Here is a 19,427-nt window from a genome sequence, read left to right as displayed (position 1 = left end):
CTTTTCATCTTATGCACCACATTAAAAGGATTGTTGACTACCTTGGTTGAATCTTTAGGAATTGCATGGGTAGGTGGCTAAGGTTGAGTAACTTGAGGTTCAACAAGGCTCTTTTTGCTTGTGTTTTTCCTCTATTAAGGAGTAGCATTGAATTGGGCATTCATCACTAGCATATATGGAGAAAAATTTGAAGTTGAAGTTTGATTAGGTGATAGGGGTGTAGCATCTTCAACAACTCTTCTTTTGCTCCTAGTATTGTAAAAGCTATAGCATCATGATTGACATGATAGTGTTCTCCTAGTTGATGGTTCATGAAAGAACAATCATTTTGTTGTAAATAAGAAGCATTAGTAGGCTGACTAACATTGTATGGTTTCCTTATTATAGGCTCTTGGGTAGTCAATGTCAAATAAGATTCTACCTTCTAGTACATGCAACAGGCATATGAATAGTTGCAAGAAGGACATAAATCTTTCTCTTGAGCAAAATTTTTCTTGGGAACCAAGGAGCTATTTTGATTTGTATTGGCAGTAGGGGCATTACTAGTAGGTCCGCCCTAATCATAAGAGACATAATTTTGATTTTTATTTGGGGGCCTATTGTTCATAGGGGCTTGATACTATAGTTGGGGAGACTTACTATTTTGAGCTTGCTACCTTTTCAAAGTCACCACCTCATTGCTCACTTTTTGAATCATAGAGAAACTATCTTTCAACTTCTTTCCAAGATCTTGCATTGAGCCCTCAACTCTACTAGCTCACTAGAGGATGTGGAAGCTTGAAGGGGTAGAGTGAGGGGTTGAATTGTAGACATGGTAGGGATGGGGGCTACAATAGGCTAATGATTAGGAATATCAAGGAAGAAGGGCATTGGAGGCCTTAGAGCTAGCTTTCCTCCTTGTATCAAAATATTTTCTACCTTTATGGAAATCTCATAAGCATCTAGTAAAGTGTCTCCTCCCATAGATTGCAGAGTTGTAGCAATGTCACTATTGAAAGCTTTAAGGTAATGTAAGAAGGTATTACCTGGGGAAGACTTTACTAGAGTAGGTATTCTATCCAATGCTTTCTAAAATCTATAGTTGAAATCTGTTATGCATTCATGGGGTGCCCTTTTGATAGTTGTTAGTTTCTCTAAAAGTGATAGGTGATCAATTTTATCCTCAAAATACTTACATAGCCCCACTCCTAACCCATCCCAATAAATAATAGAGTTGTGAGTTAAACCTCTATAGAATTGTAGTTCTTTTCCTTTCAAGGATGAGGCTAGAAGCCTAATTGCAACATCATCTTCGGTAATACCATGAATGTTAACAAAATTTGAGACTTGTTGAATATGTTCTATAAGAGAGATGGAGGTTTCACTAGTGAAATCAGGTATACTTTTGAGAGCTAACACTAGAATATCATGCCTTTGAGCTAATAGGAGAGGACTCCCACCATTGGAGGTAGGAAAAGCATGATCTCTGGCCATATAAGCAAGTGATCTATTGATACGAGTAGATGGTATTCTAGGTTGACATCTAATAATAAGAGGAGTGGAGATGGATCTTATAGGGGTATGTGTTATTGCTGCACTCCTAACTAGTGATAAGGATACACTAGTCTTTCTTCTTCTAGGATTCAAAAATGAAAGCTCTTGGTATTGAAACTTACCTCTAGAAGATGCTCTTCTTTTAGCTTTGGGCATGAATTACAACAACTATAGTCTGAAACCAGATGTGAATGATGTAGAGATGTTAAGTGCTCTATGGAAATGAGCCTCTTGAAGGCCTAGAATATTGAGAGTAGCACTATCTTCTTAGCATCAACTTGAAATTCTTCTCTTGGACACTAGTGAACTTGAGATTTTCTTAAATATGAGTCCCACCAGGCATGCCAAAAACTATTGACACAAAATCTTGCACCCTTGCCTGAGGGAATGCATCTCAGGAAGCCTTGTGTAACATGGAAACAAACTCCAAGCTATGAGACTTGAATTGTGAGGTTGAGTCTTCGAAGAAGGCCGACTTCCTTTACTATCAGGTTGCACCTAACTACTCTTAAAGAGGAAAAGGGAGGAGTGCATGAAATCAAACTACCTAGTCTAATCTAGAGTGTGATGTATCAAATAGTATATGGGTCTAGTTCTTTTCCAATGAATGCACTAAAACTTAATAGATTTCTCAAAATATACCATTATCTACACCTTTTCAATCTCAATATCCTAAATAAGCCAAAATATAATGCAATCAGAGAAGGAATACAATGGATTCACTTGATCTAATTAGTCACCAAGTATGAACATGATCATATGATACTTCAACTGTCAAAATACATTCAACAAGTGAAGCCACATGAGTATACACACACTTGGATGATAGAGAGTGGATACAACAGAGAAGATGTCTATTGAGCATAGGTAAAATTATAGAAGTGCTCTGGAAGTTAGAAGAGAGAGAGAGAGAGAGAGAGAGAGAGAGAGAGAGAGAGAGAGAGAGAGAGAGAGAGAGAGAGAGAGAGCCCTTAGAAGAGCCATAAAAATTTCTTTTATGTCCAAGCATAAATGAGATAGCTTCTATTGGAAGTCATAATTCATTCACTGCCATTAAGTGTTTAGAGAACAATCAAGGCGATCCAAATAATAGATATAACCTAGTGCACTTACAGAGGCATGAAAATCATGGAAACCTTGACTAAAGTAACCCGAAGTGATAGAAATGTGCCAATCAATGCCATAATTCCTCCAAATGGACAATTAGGTGGTAGAAGGAATGTCTTTGCATCATTTCTAGTACATAAATAACTCTGGGGTGGTTCGGATCAACTAGAAGATCAGATTGCACAAGAAAAAACCCTATCTTTCTCCTTCTTGGCTCAACAAATCAACAAAATCAACAGGTCGACTTGGACAAGCAACCAAGATGAGACACATGGACCAACCATATTATTTCTTTCTGCTAGCTCACAAGGTCTTCATGGATTTGACCATTTTAACCAACTAACTGCACCACCCGTTCAAACTTAACCATGATTGCCTCATAAAACTACCCACTTAACTGCCATTAACTATTGTTGTTATCGTTCAACTAGGCCCACTAGGACACGTGGTCATTTGTTGCTTTCTAAATTTGTCTAAATATCAAGAAAGTTCATAATACGAGAAAGCAATGATCATCAATCACCAAATGATTGACAATCATGAGAGACCTCAGTTATTATTGCATTTTGACTTTAAGTTTTTGGGCCCATTGGACACTTGACATCCACCTTAGCATATACATAATCCCAATCAGAATGAAGCAACTGACACATAGCTATGACATATCCACACTAGTCTGATAAGTCCTACTTTTGTGGCTCATAAGTGAGATGAAATCATGAAATCCACATGTCTAAATCATGTCAGAGCTTGACCAATGAGAGCGCTTCCTTTTTCCAACTATTTTGACAACTTGCCTAATAGCTTTAGTTTTTCTACAACCCACAAGGAAAATTAAACCGTGCATACTTAGGAAAATAAAGTATAAACCAAGGTCATAAAACATTTATTTTTGCATGCCCTAATTTGAGTTTTTTAAAGATATGTGAACGTTACTGAGTTTGAATTCACATATCTCCATTTTGGCAGGAAGGTTGTTAGGATTAACTTCAGATAGAAGTAATAGTTACATGCAAATATAACAAATACCAAAAAATAGTAGGTCACATAAAAGAGAACACAAGACATCAATTAATGTGGTTCACCAAATCCTTGGGCTACGTCCACCAAGAACAAGTTTAATATTATTATTATCTAGTGATTATAATCCACAATACCTTACAGCTCAATACCACTGCAAGAAGTTACAATATCACCATTACATTATGAAAATATGTAACCATAAGCCTTTTTTATACAAGCTTTTTCCACTTACAAAAGTAGGGCTAGAATAAGTCATCCAATAGGAAAATAACAGTCGACACCTTTTACAATATAAGGTCATTTTTGGCTTAATTGCCCCTCAATCCCACCCTATACTATGATAGGGAGTACACTTGGGGTGCTGCCCCTTGACCCTATCTTGGGGGTGTTGCACCCAAACCCCCATAGAAAAAATATGGGAAAAAAACCACAACAAATAAACCTCCGAGTATAATTAGGCTCCACATCACAACAATGGTGAAATCAGCCAACACATACTTTAGATGTGCAACTACAAATATTATTAAATTAATAATCTAAATTAAATATGAAAAACTAAAAAATTTAAAATTATATAAGCTAATAATAACAACTATTATTTTTTAAAATGATTAAATATTTTTTAGTACCATTATTAAATGAACTAAATTATATAGTAGATTATAGTAAAGATTTAAAAAATAATAATTTGAAATTTAAATATAGAATTTTAAATATCTAAAATTTATTTATTTTAATGAATAAAGAAAGTTGTTTTAAAATTTTTCAAAAATAATGTTTCTTCCTTAATATCTTTTTTTGAATTGTTTTCAAGCTCTACAATAACTCAATTGCAACTAATTGATTCTGTGCATGAAGAAATATTAATTAAAATGATTTATTTGTTGCAACACTAAGGAATATTTTTTAACATTTTCAATACAGATTTCGAAGAATCATAAATAGCCTTGTTCTATGATTTGTATGGCATGGGTATGTGCAACATGACATCTAGCCATGCCGAACTAAACAGCTGGATAGCTATTGCCATTCAAATCATGGCTATTTTATTTTGTTTTTTCACATCAATTGGGTAGATAGGGAGTTGATTAATGATGCACTTTCAAGAGACTAATTAATTAAGGAGATATCATTTATAATTTATTAGTATGTTGCCAATCATAATCCATCACAGATTAAGACAATAATAATGGACCCACACATTAAAAAAATTAAAAATAGATTCTAAATGGAAGATAGATGAAACCTACACCGTTAGAAGATTTTCAAGTGAAAATAAATTTAAAATAAATCACATCTAATTCACCCACAAAATTTTCTATCAGCTAGTTATATTTATTTTGATACATTGTCAGCAAGACAACTATACATTCATTATTATACTCTCCCATATTACCATTAAATTAAATGGTATTTTGAAAACTTTTACAAATGTAAATCCTCCCCTTTCCATCGACTTCAATCACTTATTGCAAGACACCTCAGTAAATTTTCCCATATACCTCGCACACACATAAAAAAGATGCTCAAAGTGAGCTATGATGTGCTATTTAAACAAGAGAAGCTATTCTTGGATGTGGCCCTACTATTCATCTTATTGCCTATTGGTGACTAAAATATTATGGGCATGAGAGTTTTTAATCATTTAGAGTAACAACCTATAGAGTAGGGTAAAGCTTGATTTGTCCACCTATTATTCTATCACAAATTTATAAAATAATAATCCTCCCCTTTCCATTGCTTATCACACTCCACCAACTCACCTATGTTAGAAGAAATTATGAGCATTGAAATTAAATAGTAGAGGATATACCTTATTTCATCAGAATGCTTAAGAATCTAATGTTTAAATCAAGGAAATCCATAAAAGTAATGAATACATAAATATAAAATATTAGGGTTACCATCACTAATGGCAACCACCTTGTCCTTATCCATCAGTGTAGGTATCTATAATGCAATACTTGCAAAATTTTACCTATTTATCTTTGAAATATGTCAATGATGAAGTAGGAATTCTAGAAATAAAAGGAAACTATGCATGTAAAATGCTAGACACGTGAACTATCCTACTTTCTGGATAATGCCACCACTGATGGCAACCGCCATGTCCTTATGCATCAGTGTAGGTAGCTATAAAGCAATACTTGCAAAATTTTCCCTATTTATCTTTGAAATATGTCAATGATGAAGTAGGAATTCTAGAAATAAAAAGAAACTATGCATGTAAAATACTAGACATGTGAGGTATCCTACTTTCTTGATAATGCCACCACTAATAGCAACCACCATGTCCTTATGCATCAGTGTAGGTATCTGTAAAGCAATACTTGCAAAATTTTCCCTATTTATCTTTGAAATATGTCAATGATGAAGTAGGAATTCTAGAAATAAAAAGAAACTATGCATGTAAAATACTAGACATGTGAGCTATCCTACTTTTTGGATAATGCCACCACTGATGGCAACCACCACGTCCTTATCCATCAGTGTAGGTATCTGTAATGCAATACTTGCAAAATTTTCCCTATTTATCTTTGAAATATGTCAATGATGAATTAGGAATTCTACAAATAAAAGGAAACTATGCATGTAAAATGCTAGACATGTGAACTATCCTACTTTCTCGATAATGCCACCACTCCACCACTTGTCAGATGATTTCTATTATGTGTATTGTTTAACAACTGTCCAAATGTTCTTAAATAATTTTTTCTATTTTTTTAAGAAATGAATTAATAGGTAAGAGTAATATGAAAACTTTAATCTTTGCCTATTATAGACAGGACTAATAATTAGAAAAATAAATAAAATATAACTAATAATATCAATCTAATGATATGAGCCAACTAAATATAATCTTACCGAAACACAATCTATCTTCTAATTATTTCCCTCCTTACAATTATTATCTTGCCACGACATATGTGTCTTATCAATTTCTTAGTCCCTCCCTCCACTCAATACTTCTGAATCCAGTATAAAATATAAAGAGAGGCAAAACTGAAATCTTCTTTCTACTTATAGTACAATTTGGACTGACTAAGGGACCTGTAACTTCAAATTCAGTATGATTAATGTCTTTAGATGAACGTAACACCTCTCAGCAACTCCAAGACTCCTCGCATTGCCACGGCTTAGAAATAAGATAATAAGTTTTCTCTTAAATTCTGTCTAGTGCTTAGTTATTTTGGAGTGCTTTAGCAATGTCTAATTTGAAAGGAGATGCCATTTCTTGTATACCAGATAATGCCTTCAATTACTGGGATGATGGTTTTGTCCAATCTTTGGAAACACTTCAAAACTTTACTCGTTATTGTTTCTATTCTCAATCAAAGAATTTCTTCTCTTTTGTTTTGTTTTGGTAAAAAAAACTTCATTTTTAATTTTAGTTTTCTACCTTTATTGTGCATTATTTAAAAAATAAATAATTGATTTTTTTTTATAGATTAAGTATTTAACATTAATCAAGTTTTGATTGCACCTCATTAAGTTGTTAAATTTGACTTTTTCTATAAATTGTAAATTTGATTTTATGATTAAGGATTTTTATTGCATAATAATAATGTTTCTTTTTAAATGATTTTTTTTTTGTCATCATATGTCAAAATCAAGTTAAAATACATAGATCCTTGAATAAAATTATGAAAAAAATTTGAACTTATCTCTTGCTCTTTCATCCTGATGATGGATCACGTAGTGTGATTCGAAACGTTGATGGCAAAAATCGTTACACAATCTAATCCAGAAATAGTAATAACTACTATGGATTGTGGAAATCTGATTGCATTAAAAAATTTGAACTTTTAATTTATTTTTTAATGTTTAGTGGGAACATTATGCTAAAGCTAATTTACAACAAGCTCGGTGGAATAAAAGTGGATATGTTCCAAACTATAATGAGTACATAAAGATTGCTACAACAAGTGCAACAATTGGACCAATTTCATTACACGCAATCCTCTTAACCACTATTTTGACAAACAATGATATTTATAAGATATTCCTCAATCGATCAAGATTATGTGAGCTTGTATGGCTATCTTTGTGCTTAGCTAATGATGCACAAGATTTTGAGGTTTAGTTCTCTCTACTTAATCTCACCATTACATATATAAAGTTAGGTTTTTATGCCATCAATATTAACATATTTATTTTTATATTGAAGGATGAACAATGCCATGGAAAAACAACCTCGACCATTTCCTCAAATATGAGGTATCATCTTGAATATTTAGAAGATGATGCATTATTTCATGTCAAATGTCTTGCCAATCAATTGATTAAGGAATTAATATGGGAAGTTCTGAATCCAGATAATAAAATTCATGACTATGAGAAACTATGTTTCAACCTAAGTAGAGGAATACAAAACTTCTATGTATTTGGAGATGGAATTACATATTCTGAAGAAGTGGTCAAACACCAGGTTTTAAAAGTTGTAGTTGATCTGGTGAGAATATAACATTTCTCTCATCTAATAAAGAAATTACAACTTAAAATATAAATTTTAATATTTCGTGAACTATATAATATGTAATAGTTATAAGTATTCATCTTTTGGATACCATATCCCTTAAGTAAATTGTTTAATCATTACTATATTATTATTTAGTTATTTATGTTGATCTTTAAGTGTTATATTTTAACATACAAGTCAACCTAGTTAATATTCAAGGTATGCATGAGGTATGTCTAAAGGTCATAAATATTATTTGATCATAAGATTGTTAGTTGTGTTCTCATTAGATATATTTGGAGGTTTTATCCCTTAAAGTGGCTTGTTATTCTTAGCTATTAACAATTATTTGTACAAATCAACTCATATTATATTTCTCCTTATGAAAGTTGGCTCATTACAAAACTTGTAAAATGAAAAGTGGATACTCTTTCTATCTAAAGTATATATTTTTTATATGCTTCTATATTGTGTCTATTTTCTTCCTTACAATACTCAGCATTATTATATTTGATACTAGAGTTAGATAGGTTTACACTGTTATATTAAAATCAATATGTATGTTTATTTACACTGGTTCACATTGTTATTACATTTGTTTATTTATGATTTAGATTATTTTGGTATGAAAGTTATAATTAATATATGTCATTTAAGGAAAATGCTAGAGACATGAACCATGTAGATAATATATGGTAGTTATAGAAATAAACTATTGGACATCCAAAATAATAGGGGGTGAGTTATTATTCCCTTTAAACTATTGAAACTTCTACATAATCATTTGTATTATATAAATGAATTTAAAGATAATTTAAAACATGAGTAAAAGATCAGAATGCATAGAACCAATAATTTTACATGGAAAATTCAAATTAGGAAAAAAAACAACTTGATGATTAACATTTACTAAATTATAACCAGTTACAAAATACTGTAATAGAGCTCCTTGCATGACTCGCTACACGAGGGTTCACTTCCCAAATAAGTCTCATTACTAAAAGGTGGAATCACCGACCAGAAGTATAAAATTCATCTATTATAGTTGCAAGCATGAAAATTTCATACAAGTTCACTATACATAGTATACACACCTCATAAAATTACTACTATAATCTTTGATAGGAATAGTGTTATCAATCATTACTTCAACATCTTTATAATATCTCTAAGGATATGCAAAATATGTACCAACCTATTAATACAGTAGGTAGGTCAACACACCATGTCCAAAAAATTAAGTCAACCCCATAACAACTTTACACATTATCTCAAAAAATATTGAACACATATTTTATACAACTAATTCAACTAAAACATAATATATTTTATTACAGTCTTGAATTTATGTGAAAAATTCAATCCATAACCAATCCCCAAAACACTATGAAAAACTATGAAAATCACATGAATTATAGACTTGTTGGTTAATAGTTTTTCCCCATATTAGATTTTATAACCTGACTCTTTGATACCCAATGTTTTGGGGAGACAAAAGAGTGTTTACCAACAAATGGGTCAGTGCATGTATTCTATCCCTACCCTCTGAATTACTAGGTAAAACTCCCTTATGATTTGTAATGATATGTTTTTATGAGATCAAAAGTTTTGACATTATAAGCTCTTAACCTGAGAGCAATAAAGGATAACCAAATTATTTGTAGGCACAAACAATTCAGGAAAGATGGATTTGAATAACCTATCATAGTCAATGGAATGGCTATAGTAGATTATCTTGATATTTCTAACCCTTCTATTCTAAATGCAGATTAACCATCTAAATGTAGAGGAGGAATGAAGAAGATATGCACATGGGGGAAAATGGAATTGCTTTCACTATCAACCTTGAGTGAAATGGAATCCAATTAATAATTAATAGATAACCCCTACATTAATAGATAACCCAAGGATTCTGATGACTTACCATAAGAACTTTTGGAGTATCCTCTTCTTTGAATTGTTGATCTTCTACTAAAGCTTTACAAAGTGCATTACCTCTTACAAGTTTGGTTGGCTTAATTTCTATATCATATTCTTGGACTTTTTCTATTCAAATTGTTGAAAAAAGATTGATACAAGTATGATAAATGTGTTTTAATCATTGTTTTGTCACTGATGTCAAACTTGCTACTTGTTGGTAAGACAATTACTTATATGATTTGAGTACTATCATTTATTTGATTGATCAAAAGGATTTGATCAAATGAGGTAACAATATCACCTAGAGGGAAGGTTGAGTTATGATATGGAAAAGGAGTACAAGGATCAGTTAAGATAGTGATATTATAGTGCATTAATAATCTACTTAAGGTTGCAAAGGTTGGTTACACTAGTTAAGTTTAGAAGGACAAGTTAAACAAAGTTTGTCTACCATTCTTAACAATCTGCATAATAGGTGTCAAGAAAAGTTAGTGCAAGCTAAGCAGAAAATCAGTTGGAGCCAAGAAAAGTCAATTTTAGTGTAAGCTAAGTGAAACAGTGTAAGATGAATATAATTTAGTTGACGCCGAGCTCCGGTAAAATTTAGTTTGTGCCAAGTGATTTGATAGAAGATGCAAAGCAACATAGTATGTGCCAAGCATCAAAAGCTAGTTAATGCTAAGTGATAATATTATGAGAAATATAAAGAATTGGATGAATATGAGCTAACTAGTTTGATTTCTTGGATTGTGTGAATTGTGTGGAAGATAAGATAGAGGAGCTAGCGGCACATAATTCAAGGTAAACTATTTTGAGGTGAATTCAAAGAGAATTAAAGGAGAAGTTTCTAGAAGGGAATGAAATGAAATAATGGGTAAATTCATTAGATCCTACCTAATCTAACCTAAACCTAAAATGGATGATAAAGGATGAATGACAAAAGATCTCAATTCTCTATTTATAGAGATGGCTGGTCAGAATCAAAGGTTGTCATGTGTGAGAACCTAAGGAGGACAAGGAGTCTAGGGTATTGTTTCATTCAGTGACCTAAGAGAAGAGACTACATTGGAAAACAAAGCAAGAATGCTTAAGGGTATCAATGCTGGAAGGGTGTGTAAGGAAACTTGGCAACAAAGAATATAACTGTTTCCACATAACCCATAATAGATCTGAAATAAACATGGAATTAAAATCCACATGCAAGAGAATAGATAACATACCCACAAAATGTGACACAAGATATACCCTGGGAAACCCTCATTGAGGGAAAAACCTAGCCTCCAAAAGCATCCATCACCATGTATTATTTAGCAAAAAATACCATTGCCATACAACCATGGAAGCCTTCATGGCCATAGCCACAATCGAGAAAACTATGTGAACAAGCATGAATCCACACATCCCATGCCATGCTTTCAACCTTCACAAATGCTCCCTTGGCTAACTTGTCAAGCCTTGTCCCACTCAACTCTTTCCTTTTTTCTTCTCTTTGTCACTCTCTTTCTCACACTACAACAACTACCCTTGTGGCTGCTTATATAGTAGCAAGTCCCACAAAACCACCAAGTGGTATTACATAAACCATGTGCTAAAACCATGTGCTACCTAACCCACTGACCCCACATTTAATATTGGGCATTTAATTCTTTTCCCCAATATTAAATAATTACATGAAATATTATCACAATGTTACAATACAACTCATCAAGAATATTTCATGGGAATCTTTACATGTTGCACGTCCATCTAGGTACAACATTACATAATAAAAATAAAATAATAAAATATAACAATATTATGCAATGTGTGCAACACCCATTATCTCAACAATCTCCCACTTGTTGTATACATTGCATAGGGTCAATCCGTAGCCACATAAATGAACAAGGGAACAATCCCTCCCAGCGCATCCACCATCATGGATCAAAATAAACCAAGTGCTCCATCCTAGTACCCACAAAAAAATCAAAGTATCCAGCATCTCGAACATGAATGATCTCACCTCCTATTATGCCACTCCCACTGGACATACATAGAAGCCATCCAAAGAGAAAGCCACGCAACCTATCGCATTAGAAGATCATAAAATCCTGTACCAACTGAAATTCCAAGCACAAAAACCTGATCCAAAGGTAATCACATGTATCCGTAGTTGTCAAAATATCCATAGCTGAAATAGCACCCACAACAAAGTGCCAAACCCATCCAACTATCCATACCTCAAAGGTATAACAAGTGAATCTTATATCACCGACATATCCAATCTGCAACCTGCAATCACAAGCCTCAAGAGCAATACCTGCCACATATATACCAAGAAGCTCCCACTACAAAAGATAATGTCAAATCTATAACCAATCCACTCAACACATCTCAAAGAAGTGAATCCATGTAGTATCAAGGACATCCATAATACATAATCCAATATCCTGCAAGAATAACTCTCGTAACAAGTCTCCAATAGTCTCTCAAATTCTCCACAACCAACAAAGGAAAGAGAAAGAAATAACCATGTCATCTCTCACATGACATACATGAGCACAAACCAGTGATCACAATCTCCAACCAATCTCAAATTCAATGTAGTCAAAACTGAACATCCAAGAAAATAAGCAAGACCAGAGAAACCATGCAAATCATAACTTGTATCATGTCCTTCTACACACACCTCTAGATGTAAACTGTGCAAGTATGATCTACTCCATAAAATCCCAACAAGAAGCCTCAACAACACCCAAACCATACCATATAACTAATCATGGATGTAAGCCTCTCACAAGAAGATCAAACTCAATAAACCCATTCCTAAACCAACGAATAACCATTCCTAATCCAAGGAATATGCCCAAATATAAAACCATGTCCCAAACTCAACCAGCATAACAACATATGCACATGGAGATAACCAATGCTAAACCATCTCTCAAATGAACCCTCCAGAACTAACTCATGTACCATAGCTCAAGATCCATATCCATGAAAGACAAGCATAAATATAATGCAACTGAGAGAAAAAAAATAGGCTATACCTCTCAAGTAGCAAACCGCCGAGTAGACCAAGAGTGGGGAATGAGAATGCTCATCAAGATACCCAAGTCTCCAACCAAGACTCATCTAAGAACAATCTCCTCTCAAGTCCATATCAGGTGACTGCCCCTCGGACTTCCTGGTGAAACCATCAACCATCCCAACAAATACTTCTCTAATCCAAGAGAAATCAGCGTCACCACCGTATCTAGTATCCATGAGCACTTGTAACCAATCAATCCATGCCAACTCCAAATGCAACATAGCAATATCATGAAGTATCCAACTTATGATCAGTGTACTCAATACCAAGAAACTAAACCAAGATCAATGTCAAAGTTCCAACCATGGCCTCAGGAACATAAACATGACAACATGATCTTACCATCTCAACTAAAGAGATAACATGCTCCATATGAACACACTATAACATGTCACAACTCTAAATGCGTATCAAGAGTATACCATGACATAATAATGAAAATATCCTCATACCAAGGATAACATGCCAAATAAAAGCATAAACCACACCTTTTCCAAGAACCCTATGAGTCCTCAAGATGCAACCATCTCCACACACCATGAAGAAAACCATCTCCACATACTAGGAAGAACCATCTCCACATACCATGAAGATAACCAAGAACTCCATGAGTCCTCAAGATCTAACCATCTTCAAACACCATGAAGATAACAAGTGCACCATGCAAATGTCAAAGACGCTTCTGCAGCAATAGGATCTAAGACAAACCTCCAACATCTGCAAACACTCAATAAATATATCAATGCCAACAACTCCCACTCAACCGTGGTACCAAGTCACCTATGGCATCATAAAATCCATCTCCTATATGAAGATCCAAATCAAACCAGGAACTAATCCTGCACTGTCACCCCATCACTGTCACAAGCTCCCACTAAATCATGTATCCAAGCTATCCATGACATCATGATGAAAAACCATCCTCTAACCATGAGAATCAACCAAGGCATCAAACTATCAAAGAACTCAAAGTGCACATCATGAGCTCCTCAAAAGAAACTAAATAACTATGATCCTCAACCAAGAAGATATACCACCATAACTGAATCAAAAATCCAAGCTAATGAACATGAAGGATGTACCTATATAACCAATCATGTCATGCCAAAATCCATGACACCATGATCACATCCATGAACTGAGCATCTGTCTCTCAAAGTGTCCAACCTGTCAGCATAAAATAGTTAACCACAATCCTCCACCATGACTGTACCTGGTAACAACATCTCATCCCTTCTACATGAAGATAAAATTATGTGACTTAGGGCATAGACAACCCAAAACCAAGCCACCAATCTGAATATGCATCAATAATGAAAGATCAATGGGCAAAGACAACCCATAACCAAGCCATAAATGCAACCTATAAGTATAGACCACTTACAACACTACACAACTTGTAGACCCAACAAGTCATCATGCATATCCAAACCAAACACTGATAACCATATCATCATGAGACCAATCTGAAATATGAACTGAGTATACAATGACATCAAAACTTAAATCGCCAATGCCATAAACTCACAATGTTACCATAGTCAAAATATACCTATAAACTATTTAGATCAATATATCAACAAATAAATCATGCCAAACCTACACCAAATCTAAACCAATTTGTAGAGCTCTCTAAGAGCTTTCTATTGACTACTTGAAGTCCAAAATCTGACTCCGTATGCCCAAGTTATGCCCCAATTCATGATCAAAATAAACAACATCTGACTTTAGGGCTCTTAAAACTTGACAAAATTTCAAAATCATAGAACCAAACCTACACCATTTTTTAGTGCTCTAAATTAGCTTTCCAAAGCCTATAAGAACTCTAAAATCCGATATTCTGAGAGAAAGTTATGGCCATTTTACTAAGACAATCTTTTTACCATTTTTAGTACGATTTTTCATTTTTAATTTTTTTCAGTGACGAAAATTTCGACGAGATTAAACTTGACGGCCATCATGGGCTGAAACTAAAAAACTCTTTCATTTCCTTTGAACTTGGCCAAACTAGGGCATATTATATATCAAATTTTATGGAAATGTTAACCCGGATCCAATCATGAGGTCCTTTTTTACCCAGGAGGTCATTTTTGCAAGCTACCCCCCAAAAACCCTCATTTAAATGAAACATCCGAAAAAATCTTTTGTCCAACAATTTCACATGCCCAAATATTTTAACATCCCATCATAATAGCAAATCCAAAACCCTCAGATCTGCAATAAATGATTCATATATCTTTCCCTTTCTTTTATCCTCTCATGCATTCCCATGGATTCAATCTAGGGTTACAATAATAAAACCATAGCTCTGATACCACTTGTAAGGAAACTTGGCAACAAAGAATATAACCGTTTCCACATCACCCATAATAGATCTGAAATAAACATGGAATTAAAATCCACATGCAAGAGAATAGATAACATACAACCATGGAAGCCTTCATGGCCATAGCCACAACCGAGAAAACTATGTGAACAAGCATGAATCCACACATCCCATGCCATGCTTTCAACCTTCACAAATGCTCCCTTGGCTAACTTGTCAAGCCTTGTCCCACTCGACTCTTGCCTTTTTTCTTCTCCTTGTCACTCTCTTTCTCACACTACAACAACTACCCTTGTGGCTGCTTATATAGTAGCAAGTCCCACAAAACCACCAAGTGGTATTACATAAACCATGTGCTAAAACCATGTGCTACCTAACCCACTGACCCCACATTTAATATTGGGCCTAAATAGAACTTCTACTTTATAAACTTGATCTTTGAAATCAAGGTGTAGTAGGAGCAATGATGCAAGAATTGCCAAAGAATCAGCTCTTGAATTGAATTCTCTGGGTAGTGATATAATTGAGAAAGCATCCAAACTCTCAATTTCATTCCACACATTATTATGGTAGCTTCTCAATCTTGAGTTTTTTATTGCATATTGATTTTTTACTCGTCTCAACAAAAAATTTTCATCACCTTGAGCTTTGAGTGTCTTGACTCCTTTTTGTTTTGTTGCCATTATTCCAAGGAGAAGAGCTTCATATTCTATAGTATTGTTAGTATTTTTAAAATCTAACTTATAAGCCAAGAAATTCATTTCCCCACTAGGTGATGTAAACACCACCCTTACACTTGAACCAACACTAGCACAACTACTGTTAAAAAGTCCACAACTGATCACCTTTAGTTTGTTCTAATTATTCTAAAATATTAGGGGTGTTAGAGAACAACATATAATTACCAAAATGCATTTCATGATACAAGATTTGAGACCTAGGATCATTTGATTTCAGGACAATGAATTATGCCTTTTCTTCTGGTTCTAGCTTCACCTTTTTATCTGCAAGTTGGATAGTGGCACAAGACTAGTCTAGTTTTATTTCTCCCCCCATGTCTTTTCAAAAAATTCTACTTAGGAGCATGCCATAGCTTACAGGGGTGTTTTCCACTAGAATAGTAAGTTTTAGCCTTTTGGAAGGATAGGTAGCAAGGGCAACTTGAGCATCTTTTATCTATCCAAGAAAAGACATTTGTTTTACATCCATTGAGTAACATCTACCAAAATTTTTAATTAATGGAAGTCCTAAAGATTTTCCTACAAAAGAAAGAATTACATTATCAAAGGCTCTTGAATCTATGATGTAGTTACTCAATCTATTTTCATTGATGAATAAGGAAATGTAGAAGGGATCTAGTTTTTCATTTGGGCATGTGGCTAAGACAAGAGATTTTTCTTCTTTAAAGAACTTAGGGAGTGCAAAATCTTCATTAGTCAAAGAAGTACCACTAGTGCTAGCTTTATTGTGGTGATCAACATTAACATTAATATTACCATGACCCCCATCCTTATTATTTCAATGTTCAACTAGTCTTTACAATTGATTAGGATTAGACTTCAAATAATCTAATGGAGATATCTAGATTCTTACTTCTTTGTAGTATTGTACGATGTCAAAGGAATTAGCTGACTTACCTTTGTGTTCCTTTTGTGAAGTTAAAGTTACCATGCCACTATCTTTATCAATTTTGTTTGATGGTGCATTACTTTTGATAGGAACAAAATGTTTGGTCTGATTTCTATTCTTCTAACCTCTGGTCAAAACTATTAATTGAGGTTCTTCTATAGTTGCAAAACATTCACCTCCTTCTAAATTTGATTCATACTCCAAGAAAGTTTTTTTAGAGTCACCACAAGGAGCATGATCATCCTTTTAGGATATTCAATTGTTTGTTCTTTGTTATCCACCATCTTCCTATATCTGATCATATCAACACAAGTATCTCCATCATGATCTACCCTTAGATGAAAAACACCCATATTTTGTCTTTTTGGGGCACCTTCAATTGCTAATATTTGTTGAAGATGTGGTATTTTCAATACTTTACCTCCATTTGGGTTTCTATAACCTTCTTGATGAGGTTGATGAAAAGAATAAGCAGGTCCATTAATTTTTTTCTTTAATGAAATGAGCTCATTAGACAATTTTTGAAGCATGGCTTCTGTATTGTTTGAAGTACTAGTTGTATTACTTATGGTTCTAGATTTGAATTCTCTTTTCCACTTACCAGCTTCTATCATGTCATTCTCCATCTCCATAGCTAGTATCTAGGAAGCTTGCAAGTTTTCTACATTTTCCCTTCTAATTCGATATCCCAAATTAGGAGACATAGAACTAATGTATAAAGTCTTCTTATTATCATCTATTGGTGTAATTGTAGTAGGTATTCTCTTGATAAGTTTATTTAACTTTGCATTAAAATATCTAATAGAAATAGATGGTTCTTTCTTTATCTGTGCTAATTGCACTAACAATACTTGTGCATCTTCTATACTTTTGTAGCAATCCTCAAACCTTTGTTTCATAGTATCCCAAAATTTGATGCATCCTATAGGTAGGTCTTGAAACCAATCAACATCATTTTATATAAGTGTATCTACAGACATTCTGATAGCCACATCCTCATGTTGAGGATTTACTACATCACAAGCCTTATGAAAAGCACTTAGCTGCTGTTCAACAGAGACAATATCATCACCATTAAATATTGGAAAGTTCTTTCTTGATGCTCTTTGTAAATCAATATTAGCTCCAAGGGCAAGAGGACCAATAACATTTCCCCAAGGAAGTGCCATAGCTATAGGTATAATATTCTAGTTTGTCTGAAAAGTAACGAAGATTGGAAGTGTTGCACCAATAAACAACAAAGATTCAAAATTAAGAGGAATAGAGGTCCTAAAAAAAGGAGAAGAAGAAGATTGAATTCTCTATGTTCTATTAGGAGGAACAACTACAGACAAGTGAGTATCTTGGAGTTGTTTAGTCAAAGATTCCCTTGCATGTGCTCTTCCTCTTCTACAAAGATCTTCTAGGATTAAAAAATTGGCCTTCTTAAGCTCATCGTATATTGGGTCAATATTTACTCTTTCTTTAGCACTCATGATATATTTGAAATCTAGAGTGAATGAAATATTTATAAAAATGGTGTTTTGAATTTACTTTACTAGTCTTCAACTTTGAGTTTGCTTCTTTCCTTTAGTAGGCTGAGGCTATAAAATTCGTATCAAGTGCTTATGGAAAACACCTCACTACCACCATGCCTTTCTTGCAACTCAAATATATAGAATTAGGGTACAAATTTATTATGAAGGAAAATTCTTCAGAGCTTTCATTTGAATCTCCCCAGTAGAGTCACCAAAAATTGTTGGTTAACAGTTTGTCCCCCTATTAGATTTTATAAACTGACTCTTTGATACCCAATGTTTTGGGGAGACAAAAAGGATGCTTACTAACAAATGGGTCAGTGTATGTATTCCATCACTTCTCTCTAAATTACTAGATACAAGTCCCTTATGATTTGCAATGTTATGCAATGAATATGTTTTTATGAGATTAGAAGTTTTGACATTATAAGCTCTTAACTTGAGAGTAGTAATAGATAAACAAATTATTTGTAGGCACAAACAATTTAGGCAAGACCAATTTGAATAACCTATCACACTCAATGGAATGACTTTAGTAGATGTTCTTGATATTTCTAACCCTTCTATTCTAAATTTAGATTAACCATCTAAATGTAGAGGAGGAACAAAGGAGATATGCACATGGAGGCAAATGGAATTGCTTTCACTATCAATCTTGAATGAAATGGAATCCAATCAATAAATAATAGATTCACACACTTTTATCTTTCATTTCTCAATGAAACTATCTAATATGTTATGAAGCTAGCAAGAGAATAAACATAACCATATATGAAGAAAGTAAATGGAATCACTATACTACAAACATCAAAGTGAAATGGAATTCATTTGATTATTCATATA

General features: G+C 33.7%; 1 pseudogene; it reads right to left on the bottom strand.

Moving 5' to 3' along the window:
• The window catches only part of LOC149550147 (vacuolar protein sorting-associated protein 41 homolog pseudogene), a 55,248-nt pseudogene extending 37,012 nt beyond the window's left edge, over positions 1-18,236 (bottom strand).
• Between the last annotated feature and the right edge of the window lie 1,191 nt (positions 18,237-19,427).

This window comes from Cupressus sempervirens, chromosome 7 (genome assembly GCF_028749045.1).
Source record: "Cupressus sempervirens isolate cs-2001-9-10 chromosome 7, ASM2874904v1, whole genome shotgun sequence".
Classification (NCBI taxonomy): domain Eukaryota; kingdom Viridiplantae; phylum Streptophyta; class Pinopsida; order Cupressales; family Cupressaceae; genus Cupressus; species Cupressus sempervirens.
Note: the sequence above shows the minus strand (reverse complement) of the source record. Positions and strands in the feature narration are given on the sequence as shown.